This window comes from Pinus tabuliformis, chromosome 5_1 (assembly GCF_031772625.1).
Source record: "Pinus tabuliformis cultivar Carrire ecotype Pingquan chromosome 5_1, CPIR1, whole genome shotgun sequence".
Taxonomy (NCBI): Eukaryota; Viridiplantae; Streptophyta; class Pinopsida; order Pinales; family Pinaceae; genus Pinus; species Pinus tabuliformis.
Window position 1 is genome coordinate 337,331,117 of NC_142305.1, and position 20,449 is coordinate 337,351,565.

Below are 20,449 nucleotides of genomic sequence, written 5' to 3' on the forward strand. Positions count from 1 at the left end.
GGTGAACGATGCACAACCTTTCATGTGTTTGATCACTGTTCACCATCAGCAATTAGATCTGGTCCTTTTCATTCTTTCACAAGGAAGATATGATCTTATGTTCCCCAAAAACGGTGCCAAAACATTATCCTCCACAATATTCCAAGGCTGAGAAAGGAGATCGAAAAAGGTAACATCAGACCACTTATAGTTTAACAGTTAGACATGCCAAACTAGATAGTGCTCTCTATAAAGATCACAACCAAATATTACTGGAGTGGGAAAAAGATATCAGGCTAGGTATTACAACACTAGGGTTTAAATATTTTAAGATTGTGTTGGATCAGGAGTCAAAATCAAGGAACTAGTTCAGGTATCAAGGGTTCAGTTGCAAGATATATGAAGGAGAAGGCTAGGTATTCTTTTGTGATACTTTGGGACTTTGTCGATGTAGCATAGGGTGGAAAAGAAAAGATTAAAAATGAGCATGGCAAGCATGAATTCATTTATCAGAAGATAGGTAACATAAACTTGAAATTCCTAACAAAAAGAGCTTAAATTTAAGAATTATGTTTAAAACCTCTTAGGAAAATCACTGAGGAGCATAGATATGCAAAAGGAGATGAAGTTTTTATTCATACAAACTATTAATATAAGAAAAACATGATCACAAACTCATAACACAAGAATTCCTAAATAATAGCTACTACTGGCCTTTGATTTCCGGTAAAAGATGATGAGTACAAACTCCAAAACCTTCACCCTCTGATGTCCAACCACTAATACTTCAAAATCTAAAATATTTATAAAATGTTTTACATAAAAATATCTTGAAACAAACTTCAATATTTATTACAAAAATCTCTAAAATAGATCAAAACTACTAAAATATTATTTTTTTGATTTCTAGTGTTGTTCTCGTGTAATTTTGGCCTTCAATGAACATTTTTGTTACTCCCGTCGTTTGATGAACTACCTGTTATTCCATTTTTCTTGCAATCGATTCTGAGAATTGTTGTAAAAAATATGTAATGATGGCTCATTATGCTGCTTTATTTCTATTAAAGTCAGCCAGGGGACTGATCCTTCCTCTGCTATTGATCCTCATCGAAATCACATCTAGATCGAGAATCTGTCTTATTGCAATTGCAATATAGAAAAAGAGTGTGAACACTAATTTTTCACGTTTTTTTACAAAAGGCGGACCTGAAAACTTAAACACTGGAATTTAGAAAATATTATGTCCACAGGGCTTTATAATCACATCCATATGGAAGACTTTACACTCTTCCATAGTACTTTCATCGATGGACCAGACGCAATATTTTACTAAGAACCAATTTATAATATATCGTATCCATCTAGGCTTATTGTAATCACAATCACAACTGAAAACTAGGGGTCAGGACTTACCACGGTTGGGGAAAAGATCATGCAGGTGAAAGATGCTTAAGGTTAATGTAATCGTCGAGTGCCAGGACTATTATCGCAGTCGAGACTTTATGTTGTTAGTAGCTATCGCCGGGGTATCAGTGCGGGACGTATCATGAAATGCGGGATATAAAGTGGGAGGTAAGATTTAAGGAGGGATGTAATGCGGGATACACGATAGTCCAATGCGAGATATCACTGCAAGACTATTTACGGGACCGTTTTGCAGGATTGTCTGATGCGGGATCCCGCAATCGCATCGGGAAGCGGGTATGGAGCATTATTATTTGTTTTGTGTATGATATGCTGATTGCAGTAATGCGATGCGATATATATATATATATATATATATATATATATATATATATATATATATATATATATATATATATATATATATATAGATATATATATATAAGGGAATTTAATATGATTAACAAATGCTTTGAAATATTTGAAGGAAAAATGGAACAACAGCGAGAGTTTGGAACTATTATTTAAAGAATGGACTTCGACTAGAGTTAAGTGTATAGTAAATAATGGAAATGCATATAGAGTTTGGGAATTATTGTAAAAGATGAGTGTTCCAAGCGAAAAAAGTGTTTTAACTTAGGATTTAAGAATTTCCAAAGGAAAAAGGGATTTTAAAGGGAATGAGGAGATTTGTGAGGAACGTTGAGGGAGTAATATGAAATATGAATGGGATTTTGAAACAAGATAAAATCTTCTTGAACATAGTATTTCTCCTAGTTACTACTCGTATAGTGTTTAACCATAAGTGATGTCATGACACTTTTGATCATTTTGATCCCTCGACCTATTGATGACATCTAATGGAGTATGAAACCCGCCATGAGATGAGACTGAGATGGTGATCAACACTTTTACTCATGACTCATCATAATCAGTAATGACATGACCAAAATAGCATTGGACCATGAAGTGGATGGAGTAGTAACGACCTAGAACTGACCAATGATCAAATTTTATTTGAAAATATAACAGTTTGACCTGATAACCCTATTAATAACATTGTAAGAGCATATTTGATCATTGGTTACTGGTAAAACTGATAGGAACTAATAGGTTCAAAGATTCATTAGTGGACTTCCATTAACATTTAAGGATCATATTGAGTGTGATAATCCAAAGACATTGGAGGAAGTAATCAGGAAGTTGAAGCATCATTATGAGCATTGTAAGTGTAATTTAGAACCTAGGTAGTACTTGTTAGGACTCCATATTGTCTACTTTTGACCTTGTATTTTGTCATTATGTTACCCTCTTTATCCCATAAGTTGAAAGCCTTGATAACATTTTGACCTAATTATTCCAAAGGTATGAAGTAACTCTCCTCATTGCTATATGTTTAATTATTCAACACATATTCATGTTATCTTTATAATTAATCTTTGGAAGTTGACTAAGTCGTTGACAATTGTTGAAACTGTTCAAAGTATGCAGAATTATAATTCAGAGTTGCTGAAACACCAGAAACAGCAACTATGCAGTTGCTGCAACACCAGAAACATCAACTGACTAAAGCGGGTAAAACCTCTTTTTGCAATGGCTGAAACACCAGAAATAGAAATTTCCTAGCGGGAGCAGTAACCATCTGAAGCTGGAAGAACTATACATCGCAGATGCCGACATAGCATAATCAGTAACTGCCCAAAATTGGCAAAACACAGTCGCAAATGCTGGAACACTGGGAACAGCACGAGAACTTCAAGGGAACAATTGAGATTTACCAAATCGGAAACAATGGTGAAACAACCAAGGACAGTACGAGGATCTCAAGCAGACGGTTGAGGTTTACCAGCTTTGTAACAACAAAAGGATCCGATTAACGAAGGATGACAAAGTTACACACTGTTGTAACAACATGCTGTAACAGGAATTGATTTCCTATTTTTGTACAAAAGGGTCAAACTGAATGAATAATGACAATCTATTGTAATAGATGTCTCCTCTATAAAGAGGAGACATCTACATTAGAAAGGGGTTGAACGAGTTGTAACAGGAGTATTGTAGTGCAGAGCAAGTCTGAATCCTTATTGTAATTTGACATTTTGGCGGATGAATAAAGCAATGTTCTGAGCATTTTAACTTAGCATCTGTGTCCTGGGGAATCTTGTGAGAGGGACGGGGCCCACCTTCTTCACAAGATTCACCCATTCCTTTTCTGTTGAGTGTGTGTGTGATTTTTGTGTATCTCTAGCATTGCTTCTGCTATTTCCCCTTTGCTGATACTCTATTTTCTTAATCAATTGGCACTATAAAAGAGTGTGTCACCGATGATTAGGATTTGCAGTGTGCATTGGAAATTTGGTTACAGGGGCAGGTGTTGAACATCCTTACCGTGAGGATAGGGTCCTGGTCCTCTATTACAAGACAGCCATCATTCCTTTTTTGGAGATTTGTTACCTTTAGTTAACTATTTTCATTTCATTTCTGCAATAGATCATAACTACTGTAACACAGAGTAAGGGTTTGATAGAAATTAGATTTGTTTATACTATAGCCTTTAATGCTTTTAGAATTGAGTGCATACAGTACAAGGCCACCTTTGAAACAAAAGGACTTTCCCGGGTTGAAAATTTAATGTGGTACTCGACTGTTTAATTAATAAACAATTCGAGCAGCCAACATTTTGGTGCCGTTTCCAGGGAAGGCGACTGAAGATTTTAAAAGTATTAACATTTTTCTTTAGAAAGGCAGGATGCATGAGAGGATGCAAGAAGGTTAACCATTCAGGCGGCAAAGGTAAAGGAGGAGGAAGAAAAACTTTTATTGATGATATTATTTCAAAAGCTGAGACATCCTAGAGGTTAAGCTCTCGAAGGCCACAAACCCAACACTCTTCCCAGACAGACTATCAGACAGAGGAAGTCGTGGGACCAGAGAGGGTTATAGAACCATCAGTGTATACTGAGGAACTGGTGGAAGAAGACGAACGACCAGTAGAAGAGCCGATAGAGGAAGTTAAGGTGGAGGAACTAGTGCAGGACATTGAAATTCCAACAAAAAATTATGAAGACTGGGCAAGCGCATAAGGAAAACAACCAATGGAGGATAACAATGAAGGAATTTTCGGTGGAGGTCGCAGAATAGAGGGAAGGGGAGAACATTCTCTCTCCACCCTAGAATTCCCCATTGGAGAGCTCCCCAAAGGAGCAACTCCTATGAAGAATATCCCACTTTCGGCATTACCCAATTTCCATGGGTTATCCACAAAAGATCCTGATGAATTTCTTTTTGAATTTGATATACTGTGTAGAAGCTATGAGTATGTTAATTCTGCTCAGAAATTAAAATTGTTTCCAGCCACATTAAAAGGGAACGCATTAAGATGGTTCATGAGCCTGGGAGCTCATGTGATTACAACATGGGACTAGATGAAGGAGAAATTTTTGGCTAAATACCAAGATTATTGTCGAATAAGAGAAAGGAAGGAGGAATTATTCAAGATGACTCAGAAGGAGGACGAAAGTCTGGAATACTTCGTGGAAAGGCTACAGTATAACTTACAACAATCTGATCATCCTGATATGAGTAAGGATATTCTCACGACCATATTGCTAAAAGGGGTATGAGATGATTGTTTAGATATGTTGAATATGATTGGAAAATGAGACATATCTAAGGAATCATACGATGAGATTGTCAATCTCTGTAAAAGATGTTCGAGAGGAGCAGCAAGCAAACCAAAAAGAAAAGATAGTACATACTCAAGAGTCTAGAAATCAGCAAGTGGAGGAGCAACATGGGCCGAAATAGGTAACTTACTTGAAGAATTTAAAACCGAAATGTTAAGCTCTTTTTCTTCACAAATTGATACCTTGCAGGTTAAAAAGAAGCAGGCAGAAGCAGAAGCTGCTCTAGCTATTTTCTGCTCTAAATGCAGAGAAAAACACCCACTAAGGGAATGTCCCTTGGACAAGGTACCAATTTGCATTATCTGTTAAAAGGACCATGAGACTCAACAATGCCCTTCTCTGCCAGGAATAAAAGTAGCACTGCAGCCAACTGAAGAAGAAGCTGAAGCAGTGTACCTCCTCACACAGAGAAGTCAATGGCAACCACGAGGACAAGGTACGAATTCTAACATGCCATTTAATCGTTGGAATAATCATCCTCCTTTTCAAGCAAACTACCACCCTTCAATCAAATGCAGTACCCACCCTTTAATCAAATGAATTTCCCACCCATGCAGCAACCAAATCCTCCTTTTGTTGATCCTACAAGGTGGAATCCATGGGCTTTACAACAAACCTATTTTTATCAATGGAACCCAAATTGGACAGCTCCACAGATCCCATTTCCAAACCAACTACCTCAGTATCAACAATCTCTCTCCTTACCATCAAATGCTCCACCAAATAATCAGACAATGAGACCCCAGCTGCCTATACAACCTAACCCCAATCCAAATAATAATAAAGCTCTGCAGGTAATTGATATTCAAAACCAACTAGTTTCCCCTATGCAATGCAATGACATTCATTTACACTCTGGAAGAATACTTGAACCCATTATTGATGACATCACTTCCGATTCTGATAAAGAAGAAATCGGAAAAGAAAAGTCATCTAATGCTGAAACAATTGGATCATCTTCTAATAACAATGCTGAAACAGTTGAAACATCCTCTAAAAAGATTGTTGAAGTAGCAGAGCCACCATTCCCTGAATGTTTGGCTCTTACCAAAACACTTGAGCCACCTGCTTTTAATCTGTTAAGAGAACTGCAGAATTTATATGTTAAAATTCCACTCTTACAAGCACTAAGAGATGTACCAATTTATGCCAGAACTGTTAGAGATATTTGTATTAAGAAACCTGGGAGAAAAGCTAAAGATCCCCTCACAGTTCATGTGATGGGTGATCTAGCTGCCCTATTGTCAGAAAAAAATCCCCCTGTGAAATATGGTGACCCTGGTCACCCTACAGTCACAGTTCAGGTTGGAAAAACCTTTGTTTCTAGAGTTCTGGTAGATCTGGGTGCTGCAATAAACATCATGACACTTGAACCAACACAGTTACTGCAGTTAGAATTTTTTATTAGGGAAACCCCAACCATTCTAGAGCTGGTTGACCGCTCCACAATCAAATCTGAAGGGGTCATTGAAGACCTGATAATTTCAGTCGAATCTTTGAACTACCCAGCTGATTTTGTGGTGTTATAGACCAAAAATAAGTTGGGGGGTCATCCATTGATTTTAGGGAGACCTTGGTTGGCTACAGCAGATGCCTTCATTAGCTGTAGGTCAGGTTCAATGAAAATTTCTAATGGATGTGAAACCAAACAACTTACTTTGTACCCTCATGCCAAAACTATGATTAACAATGATAATTCAGTGTGGTTAGATTATGAAGATGATGACACTCAACCCATTTTGACTGTCAGACAAACCCTAACTTTTAAAGACTCAACCAAAGATGAATTAATTAGTAGTTTTATTTCTGAACCTTCTTCGGTTAACTCTGAAATACATGATCGCTTGACTTCAATCTTGGAATCTGAATCACAACAGAATCTTAAAACTGAATACTTATCTCAGACATCAGCTGACACCCCCTCCAAAAGTATAGCAGTCGAAATCGACCCTCGCAAAACATTAAATATAAACCCTAACTTAACATATGCTGAAACACAACAGTTAATGAAGTTACTCCACAAGAATAAACAAGAATTCGCATGGGATTACACAGATATGAAGGGAATTTCTTCTGAATTATGTACTCACCGAATTTATATTAAAGAAGGATCCTGCCCAGTCTACCAACCCCAATGACGAATGAATCCCAATTTAAGGGAAATTGTGAAAGAAGAACTTCAAAAACTGTTAAATGTAGGATTCATATATCCGATATCTGATAGTGAATGGGTTTCAGCATTAGTAATAGTACCTAAGAAAAATGGAAAATGGAGAGTGTGTGTGGATTATAGAGCTCTGAATAAGGCTACTCAGAAAGATCATTTTCCCTTACCATTTATTGATCAAGTGCTAGATAATTTGGCAGGTAAGAGATTATTTTCCTTTTTGGATGGATTTAGTGGTTATAATCAGATCAAGATTGCACCCCAAGACCAAGACAAGACCACCTTTACTAGTCCATGGGGGACTTTTGCCTATAAAGTTCTTCCATTTGGACTATGTAATGCCCCATAAACATTTCAAAGGGCGGTGATAGGAATTTTTTCTAATATTATTAATGATTCCTTAGAAATATTTATGGATGACTTTACTCCTTATGGTGTGACTTTTGAAGATGCTTTACAAAATCTTGAAAAAGTACTTAAACGGTGTATAGAAGCACATCTTGCCTTAAGTACTGAAAAATGTCATATGATGATGAATCAAGGTATTGTTTTGGGACACTTCATTTCATTCCTAGGAATTCAAGTTGATCCAGCTAAGGTACAAGTAATTCAGACTCTGCCTATCCTGAAAACACAAACTGATGTAAGAAGTTTTTTAGGACATGCTGGATATTATAGAAGATTTATCAAGAATTTTTCTAAAATAGCTTCTCCTTTGTTTGTGTTACTTATGAAAAATGCTGAATTTAAGTGGACTGATGGTTGTCAAAAGGCATTTAATGAACTTAAACATCAATTGTCTATAGCTCCCATTTTAAGAGGACCTGATTGGGCACTCCCCTTTCATATATCCTCTGATGCTTCAGACACTGCAATAGGAGCTGTCTTGGGTCAAGAAGAAAACAATCTTCCCTATGCTATCTATTTTATTAGTAAAAATATGACCCCTGCTGAACTTAATCATACAGTCACCGAGAAAGAATTCTTAGCAGTTATTTATGCTATTAACAAGTTTCGACATTATATTACTGGTTACACTACTTTTGTGCATATCGATCACTTGACCATTAAATATTTAATGAACAAATCAGTTACAAATGCTCGAGTTACCAGATGGTTATTATTATTACAAGAATTTGATATCACAATTGTAGATCGACCAGGTAAAGAAAATGTAGTTGCTGATTTCCTTTCTCGGTTAAAAACTGATGAAAATATTCCAGTAGATGATTCTTTTCCTGGCGAATATTTATTTGTAGTATTTTCTCACTCACCTTGGTATGCAGACATTGCTAATTACTTAGTTGCAGGGAAACTACCGTCACACCTATCACATAGAGAGAAAAGAAAGATCGTTCAGCAAAGTGCTTGGTACAACTGGATAAGTGGGTGTCTTTTTCACACAGGACTCAATCAGGAAATTCAGAGATGCATCAGAGAAGATGAAGTTTATGATATACTGAAGGCTTGTCATGATGGCCCTTGTGGAGGGCATTTTGCGGACAAAAGAACATGACACAAAGTTCTTAGAATGGGTTACTATTGGCCCTCACCTTTCAAGGACGCAAAGAAATATGTTAGGGCCTGCGATAGCTGTTAGAGAATGGGCCAGCCTAATCACAGGGATGAAATGCCACTCAACCCCGAGGTAATACTTGAACCCTTTGAAAGATGGGCACTAGATTTTATAGGTCCCATCAACCCTCCATCCAATCAAAGAATTTATATACTGGTTTGCACAGATTATATGACTAAATGGGTAGAAGCTAAAGCACTCATCAAAGCTAATGAAGAATCAGTGTTAACTTTTCTATTTGAAGAAATCTTTGTTAGGTTTGGTTTGCCTAGAGAGCTAGTTACAGATGGAGGACCCCCTTTTAATTCTCATGGATTCAGAGATACACTCCAGAAATATCACATTAAGCATAAAATGACTACACCTTATCACCCCCAGGAAAATGGGCAAGTGGAAAGTACAAATAAACTCATAGAAGCCATTTTAACAAAAATAGTCAAGGAGAATAAAAGGGACTGGTTTCAAAGGTTGCCTGAAGCATTATGGTCTTACAGAACTACTTGGAGGAACACTACGGGTTTTTCACCTTATGAATTAGTTTATGGTAAAAGTGTTGTTTTTCCTATGGAATTTGAAATCAAAAACTTAAGAACGGCTTTAGCTATTAACCTTGACTTGACTGATGCACAGATAGCTAGGTTGCAGCAGCTTCAGGAATTGGATGAAAAGAGGTTTGATGCCATCCATCAAACAACCATGATACAACAGCAAAGAACCAGGTGGCATGACAAAACTATTAAGCACAAGAAGTTCCAAAAAGGTAATTGGTCTCTACTGTATGACTCCTGTTTTGAAAATTTTCAAGGTAAATTAAGAACAAGGTGGCTAGGACCTTATGAAGTAGACGCGGTTTTTCCAAATGGAACAGTCAGACTCCTAACAATTGATGATAGTAGAACACCATTGCTAGTGAATCGTTATCGACCCCGTTCGTATCAACGTCCTGTTTCTAAAGAGGATTTCAAAGCTACTTGGATGGCAGACATACATTATGCCTTTTTGGGGGGACCTGCTGTCCCTCAATGCACTTAAATTTCTGTGTTTATTTATTTTTAGATTAGATTTCTTAACTAATAATCCCTGCCAAGGGTTGCCATGTTACAATTAATTATTTTGCAGATCTTAGTTTCGAAGGATGGCTGAGAACAGAAATTCCAAAAGAATCACTTTGCAGCTTGGGAACATCTTTCAGACCATAAATCATTCCTTTCACCATGTCCCGTTGCCGCAACACCATTTCCTGTTGCTGCAGCACCATTTCCCGTTGCTGCAACACCATTTCTTGTTGCTGCAACACCATTTCCCATTGCTGCAACACCATTTCCTGTTGCTGCAACACCATTTCCCATTGCTGCAACACCATTTCCTGTTGATGCAACACCATTTCCCCGTTGCTACAACATCATTTCCCGTTGCTGCAACACCATTTCCCATTGCTGAAACACCACATTCCTGTGCTTAACACCAATCTTTTTCATTTTTACTAAAGAGTACCAATTTCCCCATTTTTGTTCCCGAAAAATGAACTAGTATTCTGATGGAACATATCATTCTTCATTAAAGGAACCAGCCATGCACCCTGATAATTACATTTATCCACTATTACTTCCTTCCAATAATAAAAACCGCCCGTATTTTCATATTTTTAGACCCTTTTTAATCATTATTGATCCAGCAAAAGACAAGATAAGACTTTTTGGCGCAACAACTAAAGGTAAATATAAAGGTACACATGTTTAAGTGTGGATATTAAATTATAGTTAATGTGGAGATGTTGATACGACTGCCGAAATCACTGTACTACCAATAAGATCATTCGGCCGTAGCTTTGGGGGGATTACCAAAAGATCGTAATTATGACATAACACATCAATCACTGCCATCCCTAGTTCTCGCGGTAGTATCTAAGTCACCTCGACTATACCTTATCGTGTCATAACCTCATTTGTAACGGTTTACTCTGTCTCGACCTCGACTACTCGGCTCTACATTGTGTATTTTGTTTGAACCAGCAACTATGGGGGGAAATCTGATTACACATGAACCTGGCTCAACAACATTGCTGGAACTCTACCCATAGGCTTACCAAATCTTTCTCAAGCAGGATGGGTAGAGTATTTCAGAAGACTGCCGGATTTTAATACACAACAAGTTCTAGAGTTCGCATGCAACTTACGAGAAGGATTTTCCATTGTCTAGGGAGTGCAAATTCCAGTGACAGAAGAAGTCATATCCCAAGTTTCAGGGTTACCAACCAATGGCACGTGCTAGTTTAGTAGAAAAAATCTTATTCTGAATGCGCAACAAGACTTTCTCCTACCAGGCGAGCATGTGGAAGCCAAAGGCAGAGGGGTCGCACTTCAGTCACTGCCCCCACCATGGCCAAAGGTTGCAGAGTTTGTTAAGCAATATTTGACATGCTAAGGTCGTTATCAGGTAATTTACCAACACGACTTCATTTTGCTAAATCATTTGAGGCATGGTCAGTTAATAAACATGCCCTATTATCTATTTGGTTGTCTAAAAAATATGTGACATTATACTGTAAATGCAAAGCATCAGCTCCTTTCCCTGAAACACCATTGCTTAGCCCAACTTCTGATAAATAGAGGCTTTGCTCTAAACCAGCCACCCCCCCTCATTAATCCTCTCCAGCAAATAGAAGAAATTCCTCAACAAGCAGAGGAAATTCCCCAACAATCAGAGCAAATATCCCAAGAAATTTCCCGACAAGCGGCTGAAAATCAATAATTAGCAGCTGAAACACCCCTGCAGAGGACCCCATCCCCCAATGAAGCTCAACCATCCACCCCTATACTTCATATTTCCTTTGATGACCCCGATGATAATACCCGCATCACCCTTCTTAAAAGGAAAAAGCAGCAAAGAATTGTAACCCCACCAAAAAGAAGAAGAACCAGGGCTTCAGTTAAAGAAGCTGTTATTGCTGATAGTTCCCCCATTCTAAAGGAAAGCGACCGTAAGAGAAAAATCACTGATTTTCCTGTTTTCTTACCAAGATGACGAACAAGGTCGTCTGTAGCAACTAAACCCATTATCCCCATTATTCCCAGTTCCCCACCCATCATCCTAAAATCCCGCATTCTAACCAGCTTTGAGCATTCACCTTCCTCACCCTCTGGTGCTGAAATGCAGAGCATTGACAATTTTGTGACATTATCTTCCTTAAAGGAGGCAGCTGTTACACAAGAACCAGGTGCCGAAAAATCTAAAGTAGACACCCAAGATGATAGTGGGCAAGTGGCTGTTACACAAGAACCAGCCACTGACCCAACAGGTGCTACACAAGAACCACCTGTTGGGAAACAAAAAGACAATGACCTACATGTGGCTGTTACACAAGAACCAACCACTGACCCAACAGGTGATACACAAGAACCACCTGTTGGGGATGCCAATGATCAAATTGATGATGAACAACGATCCCTTCCTCCACTGGAATCTGCAGCTACACAAGCCCCGGCTACCTTAGCCTCCCTGTAGGAAGAAATTGAGTTTTTAAAATCTCAAATTAAGGATTATCAGCTGGAGATAATAATGGTTAAAGAATCCTATCAAAACGAATTCAATCTGCACACCCTAGCACGGGTAGCATCTGCAACCGAAAAGAGTCAATACAATGAATATATGTGCAGTGAGTGTGGTGAGCTTTACACTCAAGCGGGATACAAGATAGTTGAAGTTCCAATGACTGGAGCCAACCCATAGACCTCTCCTATTGTAATCAAAACAGAACAACCTGCTGTTACACAAGAACCAGCAGGCTCTCCAAGAATGGAAGAAGAAGAAACAGAACAACCTGCTGTTACACAAGAACCAACAGGTTCTTCAAGATTTGTAGAGGAGGACATAGAACCACCCCGACCTACCCAAACTAGTACAGAGCAGAAATATTTTACTGATGCCTATACACAGACTGAACCCCCCTGTGTCAGCAATGCTCACACTGAGACCTCTAGTTTTCAAGAACTAAAGGACACATGGAGAATAGAATATGAGCTTTCACAAGGGAAGGCATTCCAATAGCAAAAGTCAATCTAGTTCAACTATGCATACAAAAATTGGGATGCACTTGAACAGTCTCGAGCTCAACACAAAGAAAATAAGAAATTAAAAGCTAGGCTGTCCTATATCTTTGATTTGGTCCAGAGGGTACTAGCTACAAGAAAACCCTCTTTTAACTATGCAGTATTTTTGAGAGAACGCTTAGTGTTCTTACAAATAAATGCAATCAAAGATGGAAGATCCTACCAAGTTGCTACACCTGATCAATTTATTGAAACATTCACAGAAGCACCAAATAATGATAAAAACTTGCTTTGTGATCTCTATCTTCACAATGAGGCCATACCTGAAGATAGAGTGATGAATATACTCCCTATCGTTGGTGATATCCAAATAAGAGCCTTAATCTCTTTCCTAACCAATCAACTTACTTAGAAAAATGCTTTTATGTCAGCAACACACAATGAGCAGAACTGCCTTCTCTGGATTCGAAATGAACCACAGAATGCAGCCACCTTCATTTCACAACATCAACAAAATCTGAGTAAACCAGGGATGGTTGATCACATGAGGCAACTACAAGCAGCAGTCTTGTAGGACTGCCAACATTATGTGAAAACAAAGGGAGCTATGGCCATCAAAGCAAACAATTTATTTTGGGAACATTGTCCGAAAGAGAGACACGAATATCATCCTTACAATCCCCTCAGTCTTCAGGTAGCAATTTCACGCATACCTTATTATGTCATATGTATGGAACAGTGTGCTGAAAAGTGGATTGGTTACTGTTTTTATTTCTCACTCTTGTGGTTACCTGGTCAGCAATATAAGGCTCATTATAAACTGACCAAAAAGGAGGAGGTGGCAGCATGGTAGCAACTACAGAGTGTCTATGGGTTTAGAAACAGGTTTGACAACACCTTCTTTAGCTACTGTATCAGCAACTTACACTCTTCATCCCAATATTCCGACTCTGATTCAGAGTAAACGTTGCCTGAGGACATGCAACCCTTTCAGTTGGGGGGGATGTTAGGACTCCATATTGTCTACTTTTGACCTTGTATTTTGTCATTATGTTACCCTCTTTAGCCCATAAGTTGAAAGCCTTGATAACATTTTGACCTAATTATTCCAAAGGTATGAAGTAACTCTCCTCATTGCTATATGTTTAATTATTCAACACATATTCATGTTATCTTTATAATTAATCTTTGGAAGTTGACTAAGTCGCTGCCAATTGTTGAAACTGTTCAAAGTCTGCAGAATTATAATTCACAGTTGCTGAAACACCAGAAACAGCAACTGTGAAGTTGCTGCAACACCAGAAACAACAACTGTGCAGTTGCTGCAACACCAGAAACAACAACTGACTAAAGCGGGTAAAACCTCATTTTGCAATGGCTGAAACACTAGAAACAACAATTGCCTAGTGGGAGCAACAACCATCTGAAGCTGGCAGAACTATACGTTGCAGATGCTGACATAGCATGATCAACAACTGTCCAAAATTGGCAAAACACAGTCGCAGATGCTGGAACACCAGGAACAGCACGAGAACTTCAAGGGAACAGTTGAGATTTACCAAATCGGCAATAATGGTGAAACAACCAAGGACAGTACGAGGATATCAAGGAGACGGTTGAGGTTTACCAGCTTTGCAACAACAAAAGGATCCGATTAACGAAGGATGACAAAGTTACACACTATTGTAACAGCATGTTGTAACTTGAATTGATTTCCTATTTTTGTACAAAAGGGTCAAACTGAATGAATAATGGCAATCTATTGTAATAGATGTCTCCTCTATAAAGAGGAGACATCTACATTAGAAAGGGGTTGAACGAGTTGTAACAAGAGTATTGTAGTGTAGAGCAAGTTTGAATCCTTATTGTAATTTGACATTTTGGTGGATGAATAAAGCACTGTTCTGAGCATTTTAACTTAGCATCTGTGTCCTCAGGAATCTTGTGAGAGGGACAGGGCCCACCTTCTTCACAAGATTCACCCATTCCTTTTCTGTTGAGTGTGTGTGTGATTTCTTTGTATCTCTAGCATTGCTTCTGCTATTTCCCCTTTGCTGATACTCTGTTTTCTTAATCAATTGGTGTTGTAAAAGAGTGTGTCACCGGTGATTAGGATTTGTAGTGTGCATTGGCAATTTGGTTACAGGGGCAGGTGCTGAACATCCTTACCCTGAGGATAGGGTCCTGGTCCTCTGTTACAAGACAACCATCATTCCTTTTTGCAGATTTTTTACCTTTAGTTAACTATTTTCATTTTATTTCTGTAATAGATCATAACTACTGTAACACAGAGTAAGGGTTTGATATAAAGTAGATTTGTTTATACTACAGCCTTTAATGCTTTTAGAATTGAGTGCATACATTACGAGGTCACCTTTGAAACAAAATGACTTTCCCGATTTGACAATTTAATGTGGTACTCGACTGTTTAATTAATAAACAATTTCGAGCAGCCAACATTACTATAAAGGTAATGGAAATACTAAAGGAAAGTGGAATAAGAAGTAAGGAATACTTCAGGGTGCAGGTAACAAGGAGAATGCAATTTTGGACAAGAAATTCAATTTATTTAACAAAGGACAAGGATTTTAGTTTGAGGAGAAGAAAAAGGGTGATGAAAGGAAGACATTGTGGTGTTGGACTTGTGGCAAGGATCATCACTGGAAAGATTGTAAAAAACATCAAGGTGGAAGACCTCAGATCTTATAGTGATCAGGGGTCACAGACAGTTGGGGATGTTGGACAAAGTATTCCTCGAATTTATGCAACATTAAATAATATGCAGACTAATCATCAAGCATCTATTATTGAGATGGAATGTCGGCTTTGCGATCAAGTTGTTTTTATTTTGATTGACCCTAGTTATAACTATAATTATACGAGTCCTGAGCTGGTGAATAAGTGTTCCTTGAAAAATAAGTGCACATAGAATCTGGGTTGGTGTAGTTGGTTATAGGTAAAACGAAAAGAGTTCATTATTGGGTAAGATCTTGTGCATTTGAGTTGAACAATATGTCTATATCAACATATCTAAATGTACTTCCATTGGAATCATACAAGGATAATTTTCGGGGCGAATGTTCGCCCTTTGGCGAAATTAAGGGGTTTTAAATTTTTAGTGGGCGAATATTTTGTATCATAGTACATTTTTACAAATCACCTCAAATAGCCCACCTTATTTTAAGGGAGAGGGTAAAAAAGGTAAATTTAGCCCTTGAAATTAGGACTTACAACCTTCCATTCGCCCATTTTCAAGAATAGGTTTTATTTAAGTGAATCCATTCGCCCATTTTTAAGAATAGGTTTTATTTAAGTGAATCCTATGGGCCAAATACCATATTTATAAAAGAGGTATGGTAAATTAATAAAAATATAAATAAATGAGAGGTATGGTAAATAAATAAAACATTTTTTATATTTACTCCTTAAGTCACCTTATATACATGTAAGGGTGTAAACAAATAAAAATATAAGTAAAGTGGAGGTATGGTAAATAAATAAAACCTCTTTTTATACTTACTCAAAAGGTATGGTAAATAAATAAAAATATAAATAAACTAGACGTATCGTAAATAAATAAAACCTATTTTTATATTTAGTCCATAACCCTCGTTCTATTTATGAAGGCTCAAGAAAGAGGTTTTATTTAAGTGAATCCTATGGGCCAAATACCATATTTGTAAAAGAGGTATGGTAAAATAATAAAAATATAAATAAACGAGAGGTATGGTAAACAAATAAAACATTTTTTTTATATTTACTCCATAAGTCACCTTATATTTACGAACACTCAAAAAATGGGTTATATTTAGGTGAAACCTATGGCCAAAATACTATGGGACAAATACCATGGACTAGATTGTTATTAATACCATGCAAAAAACCATTATTAACCCTAATATTAGAATTAATAAAAATAAAAATGGCACATGGTATTGACCCATGGTATTCACCAAAATGGCACATGGTATTGACCCATGGTATTCACCTGGAATATAGCCTATTTAAATGGGGGAATTAAACCAGCATGTAGCCTATACTAAGATTCACTAGGACTTTACAAAGTTTTATTATTTAGTGAAAGACTCGCCAAGATCTTACAAGATTTTATAATTGAGTAAAATATTCGCCATGCCTGGTGAGAGATTCGCCAAAAAATTATATATACATATTATATTATTGATAAAATCGCCTTCCATTTTTCCTATATACCATGGAGATTCGCCCATTTATTATATTTATAAATTTAGGGGGGGTTCTTAAAATTTTCCCTGGAATCATACATTATGTTGTTGGGTATGGACTCTTTGTACTTTCATAGGACTAAGGTAGATTACTATGACAAGTCTATTGAGTGCCGGATGATGATGGAGAGAGTAAAATCTTGCAAGGTAAGAAGAAACCTACGTCAATGAGAATGGTTATAATTATGCACGAAAAGTGCATTACCAGGTTAGGGTGTGTATTATTCTTCGTATTTCTAATGACAAAGGGAAGGATTTATTGAGAAGTGTTTTCAGTGAAAATCACATCAAAATTCATTTATCTACATGTTTCGAACCAACAAGTGTGGTTTATCATCATGACAAGATGAAGAACCAGATCATGGCTACAAGTTAAATAGAGAGAAAAAATCATTCAATGGCTAGAAAAAACAACTACTATTAATCGCGAAAATGGCTGCAATGGACTCGACAACAACTATATTTGACTTGACCAAGAGATAGGGAAGGGAAAATTAATTGGTTAATTAATTAATTATTTTGTTTGTTAGATCTATTATTTTCTTGAACTCAAACTAAGACTAAAACCTAATAAATTAATATATTCTACATTAGTTTAAAACTACATAAACTATAGGAATTATTATAGGATATATTAAGAAAGTAAATGGTTATTAATTAGATAACTTAGTTAGTTAAATAGTTGACTAATTAAATGAGTATATTTATTTAACTATATATGTAACTAAATATGTAGCATTTTCTTCTAACTTAAAACTAAATAAAAATAAAATAAAATAATATTAATTCTATTATATTTAGTTATCTTCTATTTTATTGAAAATAAGATGTCTTTTGTTGTTAGGTTATAATTCTTAGTTTAAGTTTTAAAATATTTTACACATTACTTGCTTTATTGAGCATGACATATAAATAAATAATATTTTATACATAAACATAACTGAAATAATTATAAACATATAAACTAATTATTTGATTGATTAATAAACAATTAGGTTTAATCCCTATCTATCCCATTATACCTTTATTAAATTAAAATATATAAATTTCATAATCGAATTATCTAATTAATTATAAATAGTTACATTTTTATCCCTGTCTTTTCCCATAATTCTTCATATAATAGAATTAACATAATTTTATTTTATTTTTATTTAGTTTTAAGTTAGAAGAAAATACTACATATTTAGTTACATATATAGTTAAATAAATAAACTTATTTAATTAGTCAAATATTTAACTAAGTTATCTAATTAATAAACATTTATTTTCTTAATATATCCTATAATAATTCCTATAGTTTATGTAGTTTTAAAATAATAAAGAGTATATTAATTTATTAGGTTTTAGTCTTAGTTTAAGTGCGGGAAAATAATAGATCTAACAAACTACCTAATTAATTAATTAACCAATTAATTTTCCTTTCCCTATCTCTTGGTCAAGTCAAATATAGTTGTTGTCGAGTCCATTGTAGTCATTTCCTTGGTCAATAGTAGCTATTTTTTGTAGTGGTGGAATGATCGGTTCTCTCTATTTAACTTGGCGTCAGGATCTAGTTCTTCATCTTGTCGTGACAATTAACCACACTTGTTGGCTCAAAACGCATTGACAAATTAATTTTGATGTGATTTTCATCAAAAACACTTCTCAATAAACTTGATATGGATCACGGAAGCCTAAATTCACAAGGGAAGGATGATGGGGATGATGAAGTCATCTAAAGGTACCTAGGTCTGTAGTAGTTTCAAGATGTGTTTCCAACATAGATTTAAGATTTATTGTCTCATAGGGAAGTGGACTCTTCTATTGAGTTGATGTCGAGAGCACCACAAACTTCTAATGTGACTTGCAATATTGAGCACTCTAGAATTGGTGGAATTTCAGTTGCAACTTAAGGAAATTATTGATAAGGAATACATTAGGCCAAGTGTGTTGTCTTGGGGTGCACCAATATTATTTGTGAAGAAGAAGGGTGGTAATATCAGGTTATGTATTGATTACAGGCAACCAAAACAAGGGGATGATTAAGAAATGGTATCATTTTTTGTGCATCAATGACTTGTTTGATCATTTGAAGGGAGAAACAACATTCTCAAAGAGTGACTTGAGAGCAGGATATCATTAGGTATGCATTAAAGAAGAGGACATCCACAAAACTGCATTCCGTAGAAGTTATGGGAATTATGAGGTTATAGTAGTTCCTTTTGGTCTTACTAATGATCCAACTAATTTCACATATTTGATGAATCACATGTTGTGTCCTTATCTGGAAGAGCATGCAAAAAACCTAGCAACAATGTTAAGATAATTGAGAGAGTGTCAGTTGTATTCCAAGCTTAGTAAGGGTATTTCCTTTCAGACAAAAGTTCATTGCCTTGGGCATGTTGTTTCCAAGGAAGGTATAGCAACGAACCTGTAAAAGATCAGAGCTATCATGGAGTGGGAAACTCATAGGAATGTGGATGAGGTAAGATCATTCATGGGACTAGTAGGTTACTAAAGGTGTTTCATCAAGAAATTCTCACATATTTCCTATCCTATAACATCTTTGCAAAGGAAAGGGAAGAAATTTGAATGGATTAAGGAGTGTGTAGCTAGTTTTGAGCAGTTGAAATAGTTTTTTACAAATGCTCCAATTTTGAATCTTGCAGATCCTGAAAAAGAGTTTGTGGTATGTATAAATGCTTGCAATAGAGGACTTGGTAGTGTCCTGATGTAGGAAGGACAAGTAGTATGCTATGAGTCAAGGAATTTGAATGAGAAGGATTAAAAATATGTGGCTCACGATCTTGAGTTGGTATCTATAATTCATGCATTGAAGATGTGGATAAATTATCTTCTTGGCAGGAGGTTCATGTTAATAAGTGATCACAATGGGCTGAAATAATTGTTTAACCAACCTAATATAAATGCTAGACAATCTAGATCGTTGGATACTATCGGTGAGTTTGAATTCAAGATCAGGTACATTAATCGAAGGGAGAATAGGGTTTCAGATGCTCTTAGTAGGATAGTGCAAATGAATCACATTGCAGTAGTGAGTTCTTATTGGATAGAATGAGACAAGCAGATATTTTTGGTAAGAAAACATGGTGACAAGTATCAACAGTTGAGGCATAGGTTACAACAAGAGGGAAGGGTGATAAGGATGAGGAGTATTGCCTCATGGAAGATGGTTTTGGCATACTAAAGAAGATGACTTATGTACTATATGAAAGTGAGATCAAGAATATTATATTGAGGGAGTTTCATGTCTTGTTGTATTCAAGTCACGAGGATATCAAAATACAATGACAACAATTGAGAAATTCTATTATTAGCCGAACTTTAAGAAAGAGGTGTTT